The sequence below is a fragment of the Durio zibethinus genome, chromosome 5 (genome assembly GCF_047325235.1).
Source record: "Durio zibethinus cultivar Kanyao isolate XHJ-2024 chromosome 5, ASM4732523v1, whole genome shotgun sequence".
NCBI lineage: Eukaryota > Viridiplantae > Streptophyta > Magnoliopsida > Malvales > Malvaceae > Durio > Durio zibethinus.
Window position 1 is genome coordinate 2,098,610 of NC_143166.1, and position 20,214 is coordinate 2,118,823.

At 30.4% G+C, this 20,214-nt stretch overlaps 1 pseudogene; it reads left to right on the forward strand.

Moving 5' to 3' along the window:
- Positions 1-309: 309 nt before the first annotated feature.
- The window catches only part of LOC149518661 (receptor-like protein kinase FERONIA pseudogene), a 52,528-nt pseudogene continuing 32,623 nt past the window's right edge, over positions 310-20,214 (forward strand).

Here is a 20,214-nt window from a genome sequence, read left to right on the forward strand (position 1 = left end):
CAATAAAAGCTCTTGGACATTAAGTGAATATGGAGCACCCGGGGACCTGTACAGTACAGTCAGGACAATTGGTGGTAGTGATGAGGCTGACAATGTGGGGTACAATCTGACATGGACATTTCCCGTTGACTCAGGTTTCAAATACATTGTTAGGCTTCATTTCTGAGAGATTCAACTATATGTAACAGAAGTGAAAGAGAGAGTGTTCAACGTGTATATCAACAACAAGACAGTGGAAAGCTGCCTGGATATAGTTTCTATAGCTGGTAGTCCTTTGGTTGCAATGCATAAAGACTATATAATCACGGTTTCAGGAATGAAAGAAGGAAGAAATGATCTTTGGCTTGCCTAGCAGCCTAACACTGATTCAAAGCCACAACTTGCTGATGTAATACTGAATGGAGTTGAGATCTTGAAGTTGAGCGATACTAGTAACAATCTTGCAGCTCATGTTCAAGTAGATAGTCGGGGCAAGACTACTCCATCTAATATCTACCTTGGATTGGTTCTGGGTATGGTTTTTGGAATTTGTCTAGTCTCTCTAACAGTCTACCTGGTTTCTCATTGGATTTCGAAACATTACGAGAAAAACCTTGGTAAAACAGGCAGCCTAAATGTTAAATCTTCAGATCATTGCCATTCAATTTCCCTTGGAAGATATAAAAGCTGCCACTAATAATTTCAGTGAAGCTCTTGTGCTTGGTTGTGGCGGGTTCGGTCAGGTTTATGAGGGTCTACTGGAAGATGGGTTCACCAAAGTGGCAGTTAAGCGCAAAAATCCTGAGTCCCACCAAGAAGTCCAAGAGTTCAAAACTGAAATCGAATTGCTCTCCACTTTTCGTCACATGAACATTGTATCTTTGCTTGGATATTGTCAAGAGGACAATGAGTTGATCCTGATATATGATTACATGGCTCATGGCACTCTACGTGATCATCTCTACGGGACTCAAAATCCACCACTGTTATGGACTCAGAGGCTCAAGATTTGCATTGGTGCTGCTCGTGGATTACACTAACTCCACACGGGCACAGAGCATTCCATCATTCACCGGGACATCAAATCAACAAACATACTCCTGGATCAATATTGGGTGGCCAAAGTCTCAGATTTTGGCCTGTCAAAAGTAGGCAAGACTGCGAGATCCTGTAGGAACCGAGTCAACTCAGGACCAAAGGGTACCTTTGGATATTTGGACCCTGAATATGGCAGAAACGGAACTTTAACTCGCAAATCAGATGTTTACTCTTCTGGTGTGGTTTTAATTTTGTTAGGAAAATAGGGTCCAGTCTCATGTAAGTGGTTTTGGATCAAGTAAAGGCCATGGGCCTTGATCTTTTATTTTACACAGAGCCCTAGCTATTTAATAAAAAAGAGGTGGGGTTGTTTAAGGTGTGTGTCGACAACCAAGCAGAGAAAAAGAAGAAAAGCCAAGAAAAGCAGAGAGAGAAAAAGGAGAAGGGAGAGTTGGTTAAACGAAAGTCGATCCGTGGTTCGATTGAGTTGGAACCTTGTCAGTAGGTTTATGATTCAGAGTTATACATTCTGAACGGTGAAGATTGGGTTTTAAGCTCTCTAGGAACAAATCTAGGGTGTATTTGTTGAATCACTTATTTGGTGAGATTTCTCCAATTGTTTCTCTAGTTGTTGATTAGTTCTAGTTTTAGCTAGAGAAGAACTTTGTATAACTATTATTTGATAGTGAAGATTTTTCTGGTGGCCCGTGGTTTTTTCCTATACACTGGAGGGTTTTTCATGTAAATTTTGGTGTGCTTTATTTTTTCTGCACATTTGATTATTGATTGTTGTTTATTGCTTCTGTATTGTTGTGATTATTGTTTCAGGCGCAACAAATTTTGTATATATTGTATAAGTTTATTTAAAGAAAATGAAAAATAAAAACAAATGTCAAACCTCTTATGCTCATTCAATACTTCATCAACAGACTGCAAGAGTTTTTCCACCGTTGCAGCGGCAACATCAAGTGATTCTTGTGTTTCAGCCTCAACTAAAACATGCAAGTTCCTATTCTTTGAAGGTTCGAGTGAAGGAGACCTAGCTCCCTCAAGTCTAACATCCAATGGCAATCCAGATGGCAACATTCTTTTAATCTCTAACAACCTACTATCCAAAGTTGGAATTTCAGGGTCAAATTGGATACCTCCAGTAAAATCTTTCATGAAATGAGGAAGGTGAATTACCGGCTTCGGCTCATCATCTGCCCACCGGGAATTTCTATTCTTGGTTCCATTGCCCAATCTCATCATTACCGCTTTGGTTGTTGTTTGAGTCGGAAGGCGGGTCCTACCTGCTCCTCCTTTGCCTTTGGCTGATGGTTTCCTCTAAAGCTTTTTTAGAACTAAACCCACAACACCGATAGAAGCAACATTGAAAATGAACAGCCTAAAAAGAAGGCTTCTTTTTTCTTTCTTCGTTTACGGAGATTCTAATTCAATAGCGCGTACCAACAGAGGTTAAGCGATCAGAACTTTGGTGAGCCATTGCCATAAATTACAGTGGTACAGAGTTGTTGATAGATTTATTTTGTTTGTTTAGTGTAGTGTTGTTGAGTTAAAAGGAGTTAGAAAGAAGAGACTAGAGAGGAGGGGAGGCGTTGGGAGTGATGGAGGGAAAAGGAAAGGATTAAGAAAAGCAAAAGGAAGGGAATATCTGCCTGTAACGTAGAGTTGGCAAAACACCACCTGTCCAACTGCTGCTTCCCCCAACCCGAGCAGGTTTTCCCTAAAACATTTATAAAAAAATGGACACGTGGTGGTTTTAGAATCCTTCGAGATTCTGTATAGATTATAGTAGATTCTGAATACTACGCTAAGTTGATAAGATCCATGCACGTGTTCAAATTTGGTGAAAATGATTTAATTAATTAAATTAAATATTTAGTTGGTTAAAAATTTTAATTGAAGATTTATCACACTTACTTAGATTAAGATAAAAGACACATAATTTGGTCAATTAAAGTTCAAAAACTCATAATCTAATCAATTAGAATTCACCTTTGAATCATTATTTATTTTATAACTAATTAAATTAAAATAATTTAAAAATAAAATCAAAGTAATTAATTTTTTTTTAAAAATTTTTTTACGTTACAAATTAAATCACATTTTATCGAAAACTATTCCAATACAACTCGATCAAACCCAATTCACCATTGCACATTTTTCATAATGTTATAGACATGTATCCTTGATAATTTTTTAAGTTAATTATTTTGTCCCTAGTTAATGACTTTTTATTAAATTAAAATATTGATTAGTTTTATTTATTTTTTTATTAACACTGAAGTTTTTAATTATTAAAATAAACTTTCCTTAATTAATTTTGTTTCTTAAATTAAAATATTAACTAATCATTTTATTTTCCTATTAAGTATTAATATTGAACTAAAGTAAATTATTGTGTTTGTTTAGAGGACCAATTTCAAATTAAATTGGTACCTTAATGCTTTGATTGGCCAAAAAATCCAATAATGAGATCTTCCCAATGTCATTTCATTATAGTCTTGCAATTTTTGGTTAGTGAGAATTTGAACAGATTTTGGTAAAAAAAAAAAAAACTAAAAGGTTAAATTAAAACATAATAAAAAAAAATCAATCAGGCGAGTATTTTGCACCATTATTGTGCTATATTTTTATGCCTTTCCACAAAATGGATGGAACATTTACTCTTGCCATAATGATGCAAGCTGCAACAAGTTAAGGACTAGCAGTTCATTTGAGAGTCTGATAAGAAGATTTTCATTGCACCGCAACGTGCATTTTATGAATGGACCCTTAAAAATTCAAAATAAAAAGCAAGAAATGGATTGATGGTGATTACAAGATTATATTAAGGTTAAGTATGAATTGTCAATTGTTGGTTATTGTTTTTCTTATAACCTTTTGATACAGGACATTTTCCAGGTAATTGGAAGACATGACTATTTTTTTTAATTTTCTTTTCTTGTTCCATGAATTGGGTATGATTATGATTTTTTTTTTGTAGGCAGATTTTAATTGATTATATCATTTATATAAAAAAATATAAATAAAAGTGTTAATAGTGATCGACTTAAATAGCTTTATAAATTTTAAAATTAATAAATTTATTCTTAAATATATATATTATTAAATTATTTAAATTTAATTAAAATCAACTAAAATTAAAAATAGAGTTTACATGAAATTAAATTGCTTAAATTTTTAAAATTTTGATTCCAAAAGTGTTAAAAGTAATTGGATAAAATATCTTTACTAAATATTTTTATAAATTTTAATTTAAATGAATTAAACTAAAAAACTATTAAACGTGATTGACTAAAATATTATTAAGAAAATTAAATCCAAAAATATTAAAAGTAATTGATTAAACTATCATTAAAATTTTTTTTTTTATAAAATTTAATTTAAATAACTTTTTTATTATTATACTAATTTTATTAGTAGAATGATTTTGCGCATCAAATGAAAATACAACTTTTCTTAATTTATTTATGTTTAATTTAAATCAATTAAAATTAAAAGTAGAGACTATTTAACATTTTAAAATTTTAATTCCAAAAGTGTTAAAGTGATTGGTTAAAATATATTTAGTAAATTTTTTTATAAATTTTAATTTAAATAATTTTTTTATTATTAGACTTTTTTTATAATTAGACTAAAAAGTGTTAAAGGTGATTGATTAAAATACCTTTAATAAAATTTTTGATGACTTGAATAGTGAAAAATCATATTATTTTTAGGGTTATAAAATACACGCATATATATACACACATATATAAATGGGTTTAAAGCCCACGAGATATATCCAAAAATAAAGCCCAACCTTATAAGTCAACTAAACATAATATATATTTTAACAACCCCTCAAACTAAAGATGGTTCGAAATGAAACATTTGGATTTTGGAAACTAAATAACAAAAACGTGAACTTGAAATAGACTTTGTAAAAATATTCGCTACTTGTAATTAAAAAAAAATGCAATAGCATGATAATGCCTTTGTGTATCTCTTGTCTGATAAAATGACAATCTATTCTAATATTTTTTGTCCATTCATGAAAATTATTATTATGAGCCAGTTCAATTACACTTTTACTATCACAAAAGAATGGAATAGAAGTAGGCATGTCAACACCTAAATCTATAAGTAATTGACATAACCACATAATTTCTGCTATAGCATCCAATAAAACTCTATACTTTGCTTCAACATGTAAACGCACCATAATTATTTGTTTTTTGCTTTTCTAAGATATTAAAGAATCACCCAAAAAAATATAATAACCAGTTGTAGAATGTCGATCATTAACATCACTAACTCAGTTAGAATAAAAAAAAAGCATGAAGTTTAAGTTTAAAAGTTGATAAGAACAACAAACCTTTATGTAGCATTCCTCGCAAATATCTCAATATCCTAAGAACTGCAGCAAAGTGAATTATCTTAGGTGCTGTTATAAATTGGTTTACAACTCGAACTACATGACTAATATCAAGTCTTTAACTGTCGAATATATAAGACTACCAACCAACTGTCTATTCAAAGTAGCATCATTGAGAAGTTCTCCATTAGTAGCTTTTATTTTGACATTAGTTTTGAGAGGAGTGTCAAACGTTTTATTATCAGATACACCAGCTTTAAAAATAAGATTAGAAGCATATTTTACTTAAGACAAGACATATCCATGAGAGGAATAATCAACTTCAATTCTTAAAAAATATCATAATGGACCACAATATTTCATCTCAAAGGTTTTGCTAAGATGATTTTTTATATTCTAAATACCAAGGTTATCATTTCCAGTTATCACCATATTATCAACATAGAGAAGCAAAAATACAATACATTTTCTAGATCGACGAATAAATAATGCTAAATCATAAAGACTTTCCACAAATCCTGAGTTAAGCATAATAGTGTTGAATTCTTAAGCCAAGAACGCGATACTTGTTTTAAGACCATATAAAGCTTGTCGAAGCTTGCACATTTGATTAGTTTGGCAAAACAATCCAAGAAGAGATTTTATATAAACTTTTTCACAAGTATCTCTATTCAAGAAAGCATTTTTTACATCCATTTGTGATAAAATCCATCATCGAATAGAAGCAATAGCTATAAAAGTTTGAACAGAAGTCATTCAAGCTACAAGAGCAATGGTTTCTTCATAGTCAATACCATACTTCTTAGTAAATCCTTTTGCAACCAACCTAGCTTTATATCTCTCGATAAACCCATCTAATTTAGTCTTTGCCTTGTACACCCATTTACAATCCATTATAGATTTTCAAAGAGGTAAATCAATAAGATTCCAAGTATGAGTTTTCTTTAAGGCATCTAATTCTTCTTTCATAGCTGCTTGCTAAAGAAGATTAGAACTTGCTTCACGATAATATTTAGGTTTACAAATAGAAAGAATGGTAGATAAGAAACAATGAAAATCATGATAACATTTTTAAGGAATTCGCTCACGTGTTGAACATCTAAGTTTTGAAACAAAACTGCTCTAATGAATTAGACAATGGTGGTGTATGATTACTTATGGTAGAGTCAGTAATGGGACAAGTTTTATTTAGATGAATCTACTGAGGAATTGGAGAACTTTGAGACACATGGGAAGATTAATTAAAGTCATTTAAATCAACAAAAGGATAAAAAAAGATATGAAACTCATGAGGATCATTGGTAGATTTTTTAAAATGAGGAAATGAATACATCAAAATATTTTTTTAAAAAGTAACAACTGAGAAATATGAAGTTTTTGTGCAATAGGATCATAGCAACAATATTGTTTTTGTCCAATACCATACCCTAAAAACACATAAATAGCAATTTTTTTTAGATAATTTATCACACTGAACTTTAGGAAGCAAAACAAAATATGTAAAACCAAAAATATGAAGCTTAGAATAATTAGGAGTATTGTTATACAAGCATTCAAAAAGAAAAATTCCACCAATGACAGATGAAAAAATTCAATTAATAACATAAACTGAAGTAAGTGTAGCTTTTCCCCAAAATTTCTTAAGAACCAATGAAGATAACAAGAAGGCTTTAGTGGTTTCCATAATATGATAATACTTTCTTTCAACAGCACCATTTTGCTATGGTGTATTAATATAAGATGATTCAAAAAAAGTATCTTGAGAAGCAAGAAACTCATTTAAATTACTTGATTGATACTCTCTAGCAGAATCAGCATGAAAATGTTTAATAGTTTTAAAGAACGGTGTTTTGATCATGGCGAAAAAATCTTGATAAATTTTAAGTAAATTCGAACAATGCTGAAACAAATAAATCCAATTGTACCTCGAATAATCATTAATAAAAATAACATAATAATAACCCCCATAGTAAGTAAACAAGATGGGCTCATATAGCAGAATGAACAAGATTAAAAGAAAATAAAGAAATTGATTCACTTTTATTGAAAAGTAAAATAAACTATTTTGCTTGCTTGTAACTAATACTATTATTGGACGTTTATAACTTAACATAACCTAAGTTGCTACTAGATACCAAATATTGAAGTCTAAGACAAGAAACATGTCCTAACCTACAATGCCAGAGGGAAAGAGATGAAAGCTTTTGAATGCCAGAAACTAATAAGGATTTTTGCATAAAATGATGATCATATTGACCAAAAGGATGATGTGACACATGTGTGTTTTCCAAAAAAAATAATCTTCCAATTTTATGGCTTGTCCTAACCATTTTCCTTGTTAAGCAATCCTACACCACACGACCATAAGAGTAAAAAAATGACATCAAGAACTTGATCATATAATTGACCAATAGATAGCAAATTCATAGAAAGTGATGAAACCAAAAAAACATTATCAAAAGAAACATTTTGAAAACATGAGACCGAGCCAATATGAGTAGTAGATATATTTGAATCATTAGTAGTATGAATAGAAGGTGAATAACTAATAGGACTTAAAGAGTCAAAGATAGAATTATCAAAAGTCATATGATTAAAAGCTCTAAAATCAATGATCCAATCATTAAAATCAGTACCTAGAGTAACTGATAATGCAGATGTAGAAGAATTATTACTCATAGAGTTGTTACTCATACTAGAAATAACTTTTTGAAAAATCTCTTGAGTTTGATTTATAGTGGAGTGAGAGTTAACATTAAAAGTTTCTATAGACAACGTTGCAGCAGCAACTCACCCCATTTTATGCAAGCCAAATTTTTTTTCAATTATGGGTAATTATGCTTTGTATGTCCTAACTCATGATAGTAGTAATGTTTAATCATAGAAGAATCCATTCATTGAGATGAGCAAAATGAATTGGAGATAAAATTTTTTAAACGTGCAGCAATTACTAAAATAGTATCATCTCTTCATCTGGATTGATTGAGGATGCCTCTTCTAGTTTCTTTAGCTATCAATTCTGACAAAACAATGTCAACAAAAAGAGAAGGGACATGATGTAGAATAGAAGCCCGAATAGACTCAAAATCATCTTGAAGTGCCATTATGAATTGTGTAAGATGACTTTCTTTCTGTGTCGTTAATATAATTCTACATCAACAATCCATTTAGGTTTTATAAAAGCTAATTGATCCCAAATAATTGACATTTTAGAATGAAAATAAGAAATTGATTGTCCCTTTCTTTGTTTCAAAGTAGCAAGATCCATCTCAAGCTTATATCTTCTAGCAAAATCAATTTGAACATAACATTTGTCAAGAAAATCTCAAACTTCCTTAGCAGTGTCAAATTTCCCAAGTTGCATACTAATTAAAGGAGCAACAATATTAACAATCCAAGTAACAATTTTGCTATTATTAATCTCCCATTATTCATATTCAAACACAAAATTTTCCAATTTGTCAAGAGCTTTTGGACATTTTTTTATCACCTGTAACATATTTCCAAAGTATTTTTCCTTTTAAAAAATTTCACATCAAATAAGACCAATGAATGTAGTTTGTTCCATCTAATTTCATTGTAATAGGCTGTGATGATTCCAAGAGAGCCATAAGAGAAAAATAATTCAAAGCCAATACACTAATTAACCCATAACAAGCCAATAAATTGATCAATTCGTAACAAGTGAAACAGATAAGCCAATTACATAGGTGAACAATCCAAAACCAATAAAGTATTTAGTTAACCTGTAGACAATGAATAAAAGTAGGAAAAAATTTTAGTAGCCTTTAATATGATTTTGGTAATCATTGATATAATTTCTTTAACTTATATTATAATTATAGTAATCATTTATATACTTTTGATAACTTTTATAAAATTTTGGTAATCTTGAATACAATTTTGGTAATCTTTGACAAGATTTTATTAATATATCGATATAAATTTAGTAAATTTTAATAAAATTTGGTAACTTATAATATAATTAATTAGTATTGCATGCGTAAATTAATGATGAATTAAAATAAATCAAACTAATAATTTATAAAAAAAAAGGGCTAAAAGTTATACAATATTAAAAAACTAAAACTATGAGCTTCAAAAACAAAAATGTAAGGATTGCATGAAATTAAATTATATGAATATCATATGCACAATATAAATAGCAATTGAATATTTTTAATAATATTTTATCAGCATGGAAAGAAATTGTTTTGACTAGAAAATGAAAGAGACATAATAATAAATGTCAACATACTTTGATTAGAAAGAAATATGCAAAATTTAAGGAGCTAAATATTTTTATGTTTAAAACAACCAAATTACGAATATAAATTACAAAAATAAAAGTGCTAACAACTCATTAAATTTATCATTCAATGAAAAAAATTAATTTTAAAAGCACCAAAATGGGAAAAATAGATATGAAAGATTAGTGAATTGGGATTTTAAAAGTAGAAGGGGGTAGACATGGCCAACAATACATTAAGAGTTAACTTAGTAGTAAACCTGTGATAGTAACTATAGACACCCAATTTGGTCCAGGCTCGAATCAATTTGGCCTGGTTCAAATGGGTAAGCCTATTTGCATTTTTATTTTTATTTTTTTAATTTTTTATTACTATTATTATTTATTAATATATATTTTTTAATTATTTATCTATTAACATATTTTATTATTTATCTATTAATATATATTTTTATTATTTATCTATTCATATATTATTATTTATCTATATATTTTTATCTATTATTATTACTATTATTATTTTTTTCTTGACTTTATATTTTTCTTGATTGATTTTCAGCTGGGATTAGGATTAGAAAAAATTGAAATTCTGTTGTGAATTTGGGATTCAATCAGAGTCTGGATTGGATTCAAAGATTGAATCCCAATCCAAGATGGAATTGGGATTGATCAAAAACTCTTATGATCAATCTCTATAAATAAGTCCATAAATCACACAAAAAACACATAGAAGAGAACAAAATAAAACAGAGGCAAAAAAAAAAATTTGAAGGCAGCTCTAGAATTTTTAGAAAATTTTTTGGAGATTTTAGGATTTTTTTTTGGAAAATTTCTAGATTCCGATGAATTTTTCGGTGAAACTTGAATTTTTCGACAAAGTTTCTGACAAACTTTGAAGTTTTCGACGTGTTTTTTCAGATTTTGGTAGAACATTCAACCGAAATCTGAAATTGTTTAGAGAAAAGGGGAGAAAAGAAGGGAAGAGAGAGAAAAAAGGAAGGAAAATCTGAAGGAAGATCGAGTTTTAACCTTATATACCATCTCCAACACGACTTCATTTTTGCGTTAGTAAACCTAGAGGATCTGTGCATTTTGTCAAGATCCGACCCAACCCATAGTGCACCCGAACCGGTGACCCTTTTCTCCGTCTGGGTTCCAACCGAGCCTTTTCCTACTAAGCCGCACATTTGAGTCGATTCTGTCTCTTAAGCCGAGCTAAGTCATTCCAAGGTTTTTTTTTTAATTTTTTTAATTTATTTTTATTTTTATTATTATAATTATAATAATAATTATTAATTTAGAATTATTTGGTATTCCTTAATTTTAATTTCAATTTTTTCTTTTTCTTTTCAATAATTTTTTTTCTAAAAAAATAAAAATTACAAAAAAAATATTTTTTTAAGAGAAAGTTGAAAGTATCAATTTTCTTGAAAAATAAAAGGTTTTAAAAAACATATATTTTTAGGGAAAAGTTAAAAGTATCAATTTTCTTCCAAATTAAAATTTCAAAAATTAAAAAAAAAATTTGAGAAAAGTTGGAAGTATCAATTTTTCTTAAAAATAAAAATTATCATGAAAAGCATTTTAAGAAAAAGTTAAAAGTATCAATTTTTCTTAAAATAAAAACTCTAAATGCTTTAAGGAAAAGTTGAAAGTATCAATTTTTTTTGTACAAAAACAATGAGTTTTTTTTTTTAAAAAAAAATTAAAAGAAAAAGGATTTGCATAAAAAATTGAATCATTATTCCTTTTTTTTTTTTTATCTCATTTCTTCTTTTCTTGAAAATTTTTAATATTGAATAATCCGACGATAGAGCATCTGTAAATAAAATAGTAGTTTTCTTGCATACTCTTTAGGTGAAGAGATTTTTTTAATTTTAGCTAAAAGTATTTGAGTTAATTAAGAATAATTTTTAATAATTAATTACTTGATAAAATTTTTAAGGCTTATTGAATAACACAAATTTAAGCTGGTACCATCTTTGATGGGCGTTGTGAGGGTGCTATAACCTTCCTCACATATAACCAAACTCTTGAGCCATATTCTGGTTAGTAGACCTGAACTTATTTTTTTAAGGACTTTTAGTCAAGCTTAGGTGTTCCTTGAAAGGATAAATTTCTAGGTGACCAATCGCACCTAAACAAAAAAGATTGGTAGCAACTCTTTAAGTCAATGTCAAGTGATAGATCCCCAGATCTAAACGTAATGACAGTTTGGCGACTCCACTGGGGACGTCTGAGAGTCAGGCCAGCAAATAAATTTATGTTATCCAAAAACATAATAAAATTGAACCTTTTGTATAGATTTTTTATTCATTCATATTTATTTACTTTGTTAATTTTGTCATTCATATGCATATGCATAACATGAGCTCTATACCTGAGCTCCTCCCTCTTGGAGGGAGTAAAGTACCTATTGCTTTTGTGAGGTTTAATGCTTTCGTAGTGGCTAGCGAAATACTCCCACTCAAATTGAACTTTTTTCGCTTGTAACCTGTAATGGGTGAGGATTGAGGTGCCTTACTAGTCTGTAATAGGCAATGATGTAAGGAACAATTTGGGAACCTTTAGACTTTTAACCTTGAACCACATATAGTTAACTTTAAGAATGCCTAACCTATAGATAAAGCCATCTCTCTCCCTTTAGAATTGACCAAAAGCATAGGGTTCATTCCTTTTATTTTGTATGATGTTTTAATTTACTTAGTTATTTATTTTTTTTCTCCTTATTTGGTATACTAACCTTTTGTTCTTATTCTTTTGCATTGTTTCATACTCATATCATAAAGTTGCATGAAGAACATTTGTTTGAAAGATGATATTCAACAAAAAATGTTTCATAGACTTCACAGAATGATTAGTTTGCTCCTCATCTGTATTAGCTCTTTGTGAGCCACCCAATGAAGTAAAGGTCCGGTCAGAAAAGACTTAACTAAAGAAAGAAGATTGCCTACCAATTGGTTATGATTCCACTTTGACATAAAAAACATCCATCCTCCTTAGATAAAATAATCTAGAAGATTTAGTTGATATATGGAAGAAGATGAGTCCGACTAGACAAGAAGAGTTTTACTAGAAGCATGGGCATATAGCACACCTCTTTGCAGTTAATGTTGACCATTAACTACTTAGAGCTGTAATGCATTTCTGGGATCCTGCATACAAGTGTTTCATTTTCAATGAAGTTGACATGACATCCACCATTGAAAAATATTCGACTTTGCTAGGTTTGCACCTCAAGGCTCCTGACAAGATATTTATTAAAAAACATAAATAAGGATTTCGTAAGAATTTGGCCCATCTCATGGGGATAGACAAGGAGATTATGGATTCTCATATAAAGGAAAAACAAGATAGGTTTGCCAACCTTGAAAGTTCTTTCATGATTTTTTAGTGCAACATGTCGACGAAGAATAGGGGTTAGACATATTTGCCTTAGCCATATACGGAATGGTGATATTTCCAAAAGTGCTGGGTTATATTGAACTAGCAATGATTGACTTTTTTAAAAGTATGATTAATGACTATAATCCTTCAATGATAGTATTAGCAGAGATTGTCAGATCTTTGAGTTACTATATTTGAAATAGAGGACATTTTATAGGTTGTATACAGTTATTGTACCTATGGATGAAAGCCACTTCAAATGAAAAAAAGGTGCTTTCTCGAAGCTTTATATCTATAATCGAGCTTTGATCAAGGAATTTTACGAAAGTAGGTGGTCAGAAGAAAAGTCTAAGAAAGAGTGGGAAACTTTATTACAAAAACTGATAAGCACTAAAGTAAAATGGTTGGTCTCATGGATTAATCGTGAACCTATGCTATATCAATATGGAGATAACACTGTGGTCCCACTACTGGGTTTATAAGGAGTAACAAGTCATACACCACTTCTAGTGAAAAGGTAGTTTAGGGTAAAATAGTTCATTCCCATGACGTATGAGCTTTATCAATCAGATTTTTCTTACAGTGGGCCAAAAGCATTTCAGAGGATGAATGAGATGATTAAGGCATGGAAAAACCCTCGTAGAATGAGTCCTAGACCATTCATTGATAAAGTCACTCAAGGCTACTTAGTTTGGAGAGTGAGACGAAGATAAGAAATGGTATTCGCTTATGAAAGCTTTCAATCGCCAATAAAAGAAAAGTTTGAAGAGACACCATCAGAATTGGAGCTTACGACAAAAGAATTTAAGTCTAAAAAAGATAAGTTAAAGTAAGAAATCCAAAAGCTTCGAGAGAAGAAAGATCAATGAAAAGATAAAGCTAAAAAACATGAAGTCAAAGTTTACAAGATTGCTATGGAATGTGACATAGCTGTTAAAGACTTATCAGAGTTACATTATGAACATAAGAGGTTGTGTGTGAGGGTACAAGCCAAAGAGATAACAATTATTGAGTTGACTGAAGAGAATGCGTGATTGAAATAAAAATATGCTGAATTGGAAGGAAAAAGCATCCAAGTACAGATAGAAAATAACATGTTGAACAATTACCTAAGTAGGTTAAAACAGCAGTTGAATGAACAAGAAGACTACATTACTGCATTGGTTAGAGAGCATAGAGAGTTATCATATCGAGTTTGGTGTGGTAAAAGAGAGAACTTAGGAAGACAAAAGTACATTGAGCACTTAACGACCCAAATTTGTAAAAGGGTATGTAAGGCAAGAGAGATGGTAGAATAGGCAGAGACATTGAAGCAAGTGGTAGCCTAGTAAGAGAACATGGGCAGCGTCTTCTAAACTTCATCGAAGAAGCTAGAGCCCAGTATAAACAGATCAAACAATTTTATGGTTATAACTCTAGGATGATAAACTCTATGTAAATGTAAGTTCTTTGAAATAAATGAAATATTTTGGTTGAGCACTATCTTAAGGCAAATGTTCTTTGCACACATGCATTTTCATTCATTGCATCCTCATTCATTACATTTAACAAAGTAACCATGAGATAGTCATATAAACTTGCTAATTCTAAGATATGGTATTCAAGATTCAAGGATAGCTCTATCCAGTAAGAACCCCATCCACTAATATAACACAAGAGCCAGAGCTAGACAAATGAAGCAAGAAAACTCTCATCGATTTGAAAAATTGGAAAAAACATAGGAAAAGATTGAGAATGAGTTGAGCAAGATTCTGGATGCTCTCAATAAGCTAAACAAGTGAAAATGAATAGAAAAAAAATAAGCCAACAAGGCCCCCCATCATAATAAGTGACTGACCCTTTATATCTTTCAGGTTTTGATCTACAACAAGCCCAGTCCACACAGGATATACCACCACAGTAGTTCACATATCCTGTATACCCTTGAAATGCCATCAGTTTCAAGCCCAGGGCATTACCATAGCTATGTAAATCTTGTCTTTACTGAAAAGGTAATAGAACCGATCCATGTTCCTGACCTAGATGACTTGAGATATAAGGAGAAAGAAAAGGCAAATGTGGTGGAATCTTAGGAAGGTTCGAAGATTAGTATGTTTGAACAAATGTTACGGGCTATAGAAGGAATTAGATTTTATGGTTCTATCAATGCTGCTAGGTTTTGCTTAGTCCCAGATGTAGTTATTCCACCAAAGTTCAATGTACCAAAATTTGAGAAGTATGATGGTATGAAGTGTCCAAAAACTCATATCACCATGTACTATCGGAAGATGGTAGCCCATGTCTATAATGAAAAACTATTAATACATGTTTTTCAAGATAGCCTTACAGGCTCTGCTGCCAGGTGGTATGTCCAGCTGGACAGAACCCGTATCCATTCTTGGAGCGATATGGTCCATGACTTCATCAATCAATATCGACATATTATGGATTTGGCTCCTGATTGTTTGTCTTTATAGAACCTAGAGAAAAAAACAAATGAGTCTTTTAAAGAATACACCCAGAGATGAAGAGATATAGCTTCTCAGGTGTAACCTCTTCTGACTGATAAAGAGACTACAGTGCTGTTTGTTAGCACTTTGAAATCTTCCTATTATGAAAAGATGATAAGAAATGTAACCAAAAATTTCGTTGACATGGTGATTTCAAGAGAAATTATTGAGAGTGCCATCAAGAATGACAAGTTGAAAGGAGTCGAAGCATCCAACAAAAGAGCCCCAAAAAAGAAAGAGACTAAAGTTCAAGCTGTGAGCTTTGATAGACAATAATTCAAGGGTTATTAACCCTACTCACTATAAGAATACCCTCCATATTACCCTTCTGTGAATAACACTTCCCCTTACTCATACCAACCAATCCTACAATCCTCTTATTCTCAAACATATTAACCTTCTTTTAGGCCTCAAAACACCATATACAGTCCTAACACTTAACTACCTTAAGACCTTAAACCCGTCTAGCTAGCTCAATAGGTGGTTCACGAGAGCAACGAACTACTCGTGAAAAGTCTGTATTTGACCCAATTCCCATGACTTATATAGAATTATGTCGTGAGCTTTACAACAGTCATCTAATTACTTCTAGCAAATTAAAGCCACTCAAAACGCCTTACCCTAAATGGTATGATCCCATAACCCATTGTGACTATCACTATGAGATTATTGGTCATTCCACTGAAAGTTACACTGCCTTAAAACACAAAGTGCAATGGCTAATCAAGGATGGAATTATTAGCTTTGATACAAGAGGGGTAACTGTACCAAACGTTAGTGACAATCCTTTGCCTAATCATAACGTAATGCCTTGAATTACGAATAGAAGTGTCATGTGAAGAGAAAAATTACAGATATTAAGACTCCTCCAAGTCAGCTGTTTGATGTTTTATGAAAAGCTAACATAATACAACCAGTAATTTTTGTTTCACAAAAATGTGCAAATAAGGCAGCTGTAAACACCTAATTTGGTCCAAGCCCGAATCAATTGGGCTTGGTCCAAATAGGAAAGCCTATTTGTATTTGTATTTGTATTTTTTTAATTTTTTATTACTATTATTATTTATTAATATATATATATTTTAATATTTAACTATTAACATATTTTATTATTTATCTATTAATATATATATTTATTATTTATCTATTCATATATTATTATTTATCTATTAATATATATTTTTATCTATTATTATTACTATTTTTACTATTGTTATTATTTGTTTTCTTGACTTTATGTTTTTCTTGATTGATTTTCGACTGGGATTAGGATTAGAAAAAATTAGAATTTTACTGTGAATTTGAGATTCAATCAGAGTCTGGATTGGATTCAAAGATTGAATCCTAATCCAAGATGGAATTGGGATTGATCAGAAACTCTTCTGATCAATCCTAGTTTCTGATCAATCCCTATAAATAGGTCCATAAATCACACATAAAACACACAAAAGAGAACATAAAGAAAACAGAGGCAAAAAAAAATTCGAAGGCAGTTCTAGAATTTTTAGGAAAATTTTTAGAGATTTTAGCATTTTTTTTTTGGAAAATTTCTAGAAAATTTCCAGATTTCGATGAATTTTTTGACAAAACTTGAATTTTTTGACAAAGTTTCTTATGATCTTTGAAGTTTTCGGCATATTTTTTCAGATTTCGGTAGAACATTCAACTGAAATCTAGAATTGTTTAGAGAGAAAGAGGAGAAAAAAAGGGAACTGAGAGAAAAGGGGAAGGGAAATCTGAAAAAAAATTGAGTTTCAGCTTTATATACCCCCTCCAACACGACGTCATTTTTGCATTAGTAAACCTAGAGGATCGATGCGTTTTGCCAAGATCCGACCCGACCCATAGCGCACCCGAACCAGTGACCCGCTTCTCCACCTGGGTTCCAGTCGAGCCGAGCCGTTTCCTACTAAGATGCACATTTGAGCCGATTTTATCTCTCAAGCCGAGCCGAATCCAAGTCGATTCGAGCCGTTTCAAAGTTTTTTTAAAATTTTTATTTATTTATTTATTTATTTTATTATTATAATTATTATTAATTTATAATTATTTGGTATTCCTTAATTTTAATTTTATTTTTTTTCTCTTTCTTTTCAATAATTTTTTTTCTAAAAAAATAGAAATTACAAAAAAATATTTTTTTAAGGGAAACTTGAAAGTATCAATTTCCTTGAAAAATAAAAGGTTTTAAAAATATATATTTTTTAAAAAAAGTTAAAAGTATCAATTTTTCTTAAAAATAAAATTTTCAAAAAAAATATTTTAGGGAAATTTCCCATGAAAGTAAAATTTTCAAACATATTTTTGAGGAAAAGTTGAAAGTATCAATTTTTCTCAGAATTAGAATTTCAAAAATTAAAACAAAAATCATTTTTGGGAAAAGTTGGAGTACTAATTTTTTTAAAAAATAAAAATTATCAAGAAAAATATTTTAAGGAAAAGTTGAAAGTATCAATTTTTCTTATACAAAAGCAATGAATTTTCTTTTTTTAAATAAAAGAAAAAGGATTTGCATCAAAAGTTGAATCATTATTCTTTTTTTTTATCTCATTTCTTCTTTTCTTTTCTTGAAAATTTTAAATGTTAAATAATCCGACAATAGCGTATCTGAAAATGAAACAATAGTTTTCTTGTATACTCTTGAGGTGAGAGGATTTTCTTAATTTTTTGTCAAAAGTATTGAAGTTAATTAAGAATAATTTTCAATAATTAATTACTTGGTAAAATTTTTAAGGTTTATTGGATAACACGAATTTAAGCTGGTACCATCTTTCGATGGGCATTATGAGGATGCTATAAGCTTCCTCACACGTAACTAAACTCCCGAACTTTATTCTGGTTAGTAGACTTGAACCTATTCTTTTAAAGACCCTTAGTTAAGCTTAGGTGTTCCTTGAAAGGATAAATTTGTAGGTGGCCAATCGCACCTAAACAAAAAAGATTGGTGGTGACTCCTTAAGTCAATTTCTAGCGATAAATCCCCAGATCTAAACGTTATGACAATAACAAATCAATATAAACTTAGTGGTAAACTATCAAGAACTCATTGCTAAATTAGTTATAATGTGAATGATAATAACAGAAATTAATGATAATTTAATATAAAATCAATATTAACTTAGAAGTAAATTATCATTAATTTAGTAATAAATTATTGATAATTTAATAGTAAATTATTTATAATTTAATGGTAAATTAATGATAAGTGTTAACTTAATAGTAAATTATAGTTTATGAACTTAGTGGAAACTTCTAAATAGAAAAATCAACCTAGAAAAAAATTAGATATTTATTTTTATTAAATTTCATTTTAAAATTTTTGTTATATTTATTTACTTTAAAAAATAAATTTAAAATTTCAATTTAATTTAGTATTACGATGATTTTTTCAATTTCATTACTAAAAACAAATATTTAATTATTTAATTATATTATAATTATAATATCGTTAAGAATCACTTGCAAAGCACATGTCACGAAAACTAATTCTTCCAAAATATAATCTAATTTATATAATCGGCTCACAAGATTCTATAAATGACAAGAAGAATGCAAGAAAATTTTGAGTTCTAACACTTTTTTCTGATTAAATTTTATTATAAAAAAATGCTCCAAATGAAGCCAAAAGCCGGCTTCTAAAGCATCAGTAAATCTTATATAAAAGAATGAATTAATGTTTAGTACATAAAAACATCTGAATTCATTGCTAAGAGACGAAAATGAATTCCACAGCAAAGCTTTTAATCCTTCTCACAAGTTTTCTGTGCCTGTTTCTCATCATAACTCTATTCAAAATCCTTCACAAATATTGGTGGATACCTTTCCGCATACAGTACGCACTGAGTTTACAGGGAATCAAAGGACCTCCTTGTGAATTCATCCATGGAAACAACAAAGCATCTGTCCAATTCAGAAAAGAAGCATTAAGCAAACCTATGGCTGCCTTGACTCATGATATATTTCCCAGGATGCTGCCTCAGTTTTAGTCCTGGATCAACATATATGGTGAGATAATTCCGAAGTTTTTCACTTGGAATTTGTTTCTAACTTCAAATAAAAAATGAACCCTTTCTTTTGTTCTTTTTTTAGAGAAGAATCATCTTACCTGGGAGAGAAATCAAGCTCAACTGGTAATTTCAGAACCAGAACTAGTCAAAGAGGTTCTTAAAAAAATTGAAGTATCTTTTCCGAAAAGGAAGGCTGAAAACTTTATCTATGAGATACTCGGGGACGGGCTTGTGTCAACCGAGGGTGAAAAATGGGCCAGGCAAAGGAAGTTGGCAAATCATGCTTTTCATGTGGAGAGCTTAAAAGTAAAACTTCGAAAGTCTATTTTGTACTGACATTAAGAGTTATGAATTAGTTTCTTACAAAATGGATGGTTGTGTTTGGCAGAACATAAATCCAGCAATAATTGCAGCCGTTGAGACAATGCTAGAGAAGTGGAAAGGCCAGGAAGGGAAAGAGATCGAAGTGTTTGAACAATTCGGGTTACTGACTTCAAAAGTTATATCTAGAACAGCTTTTGGTACCTGTTACTTGTAAGGGGAGAAGATTTTTCAAATGTTGATTAAATTATCAATACTTGCTAGCAGAAATTTTCATAAATCTCGGATTCCGGGCATCAGGTAAGTTAATTTGTAACCTTCTAATCTCACATAGACATTATAAAGATATGCTATGATATATGCATAGATTTAAATCCATAA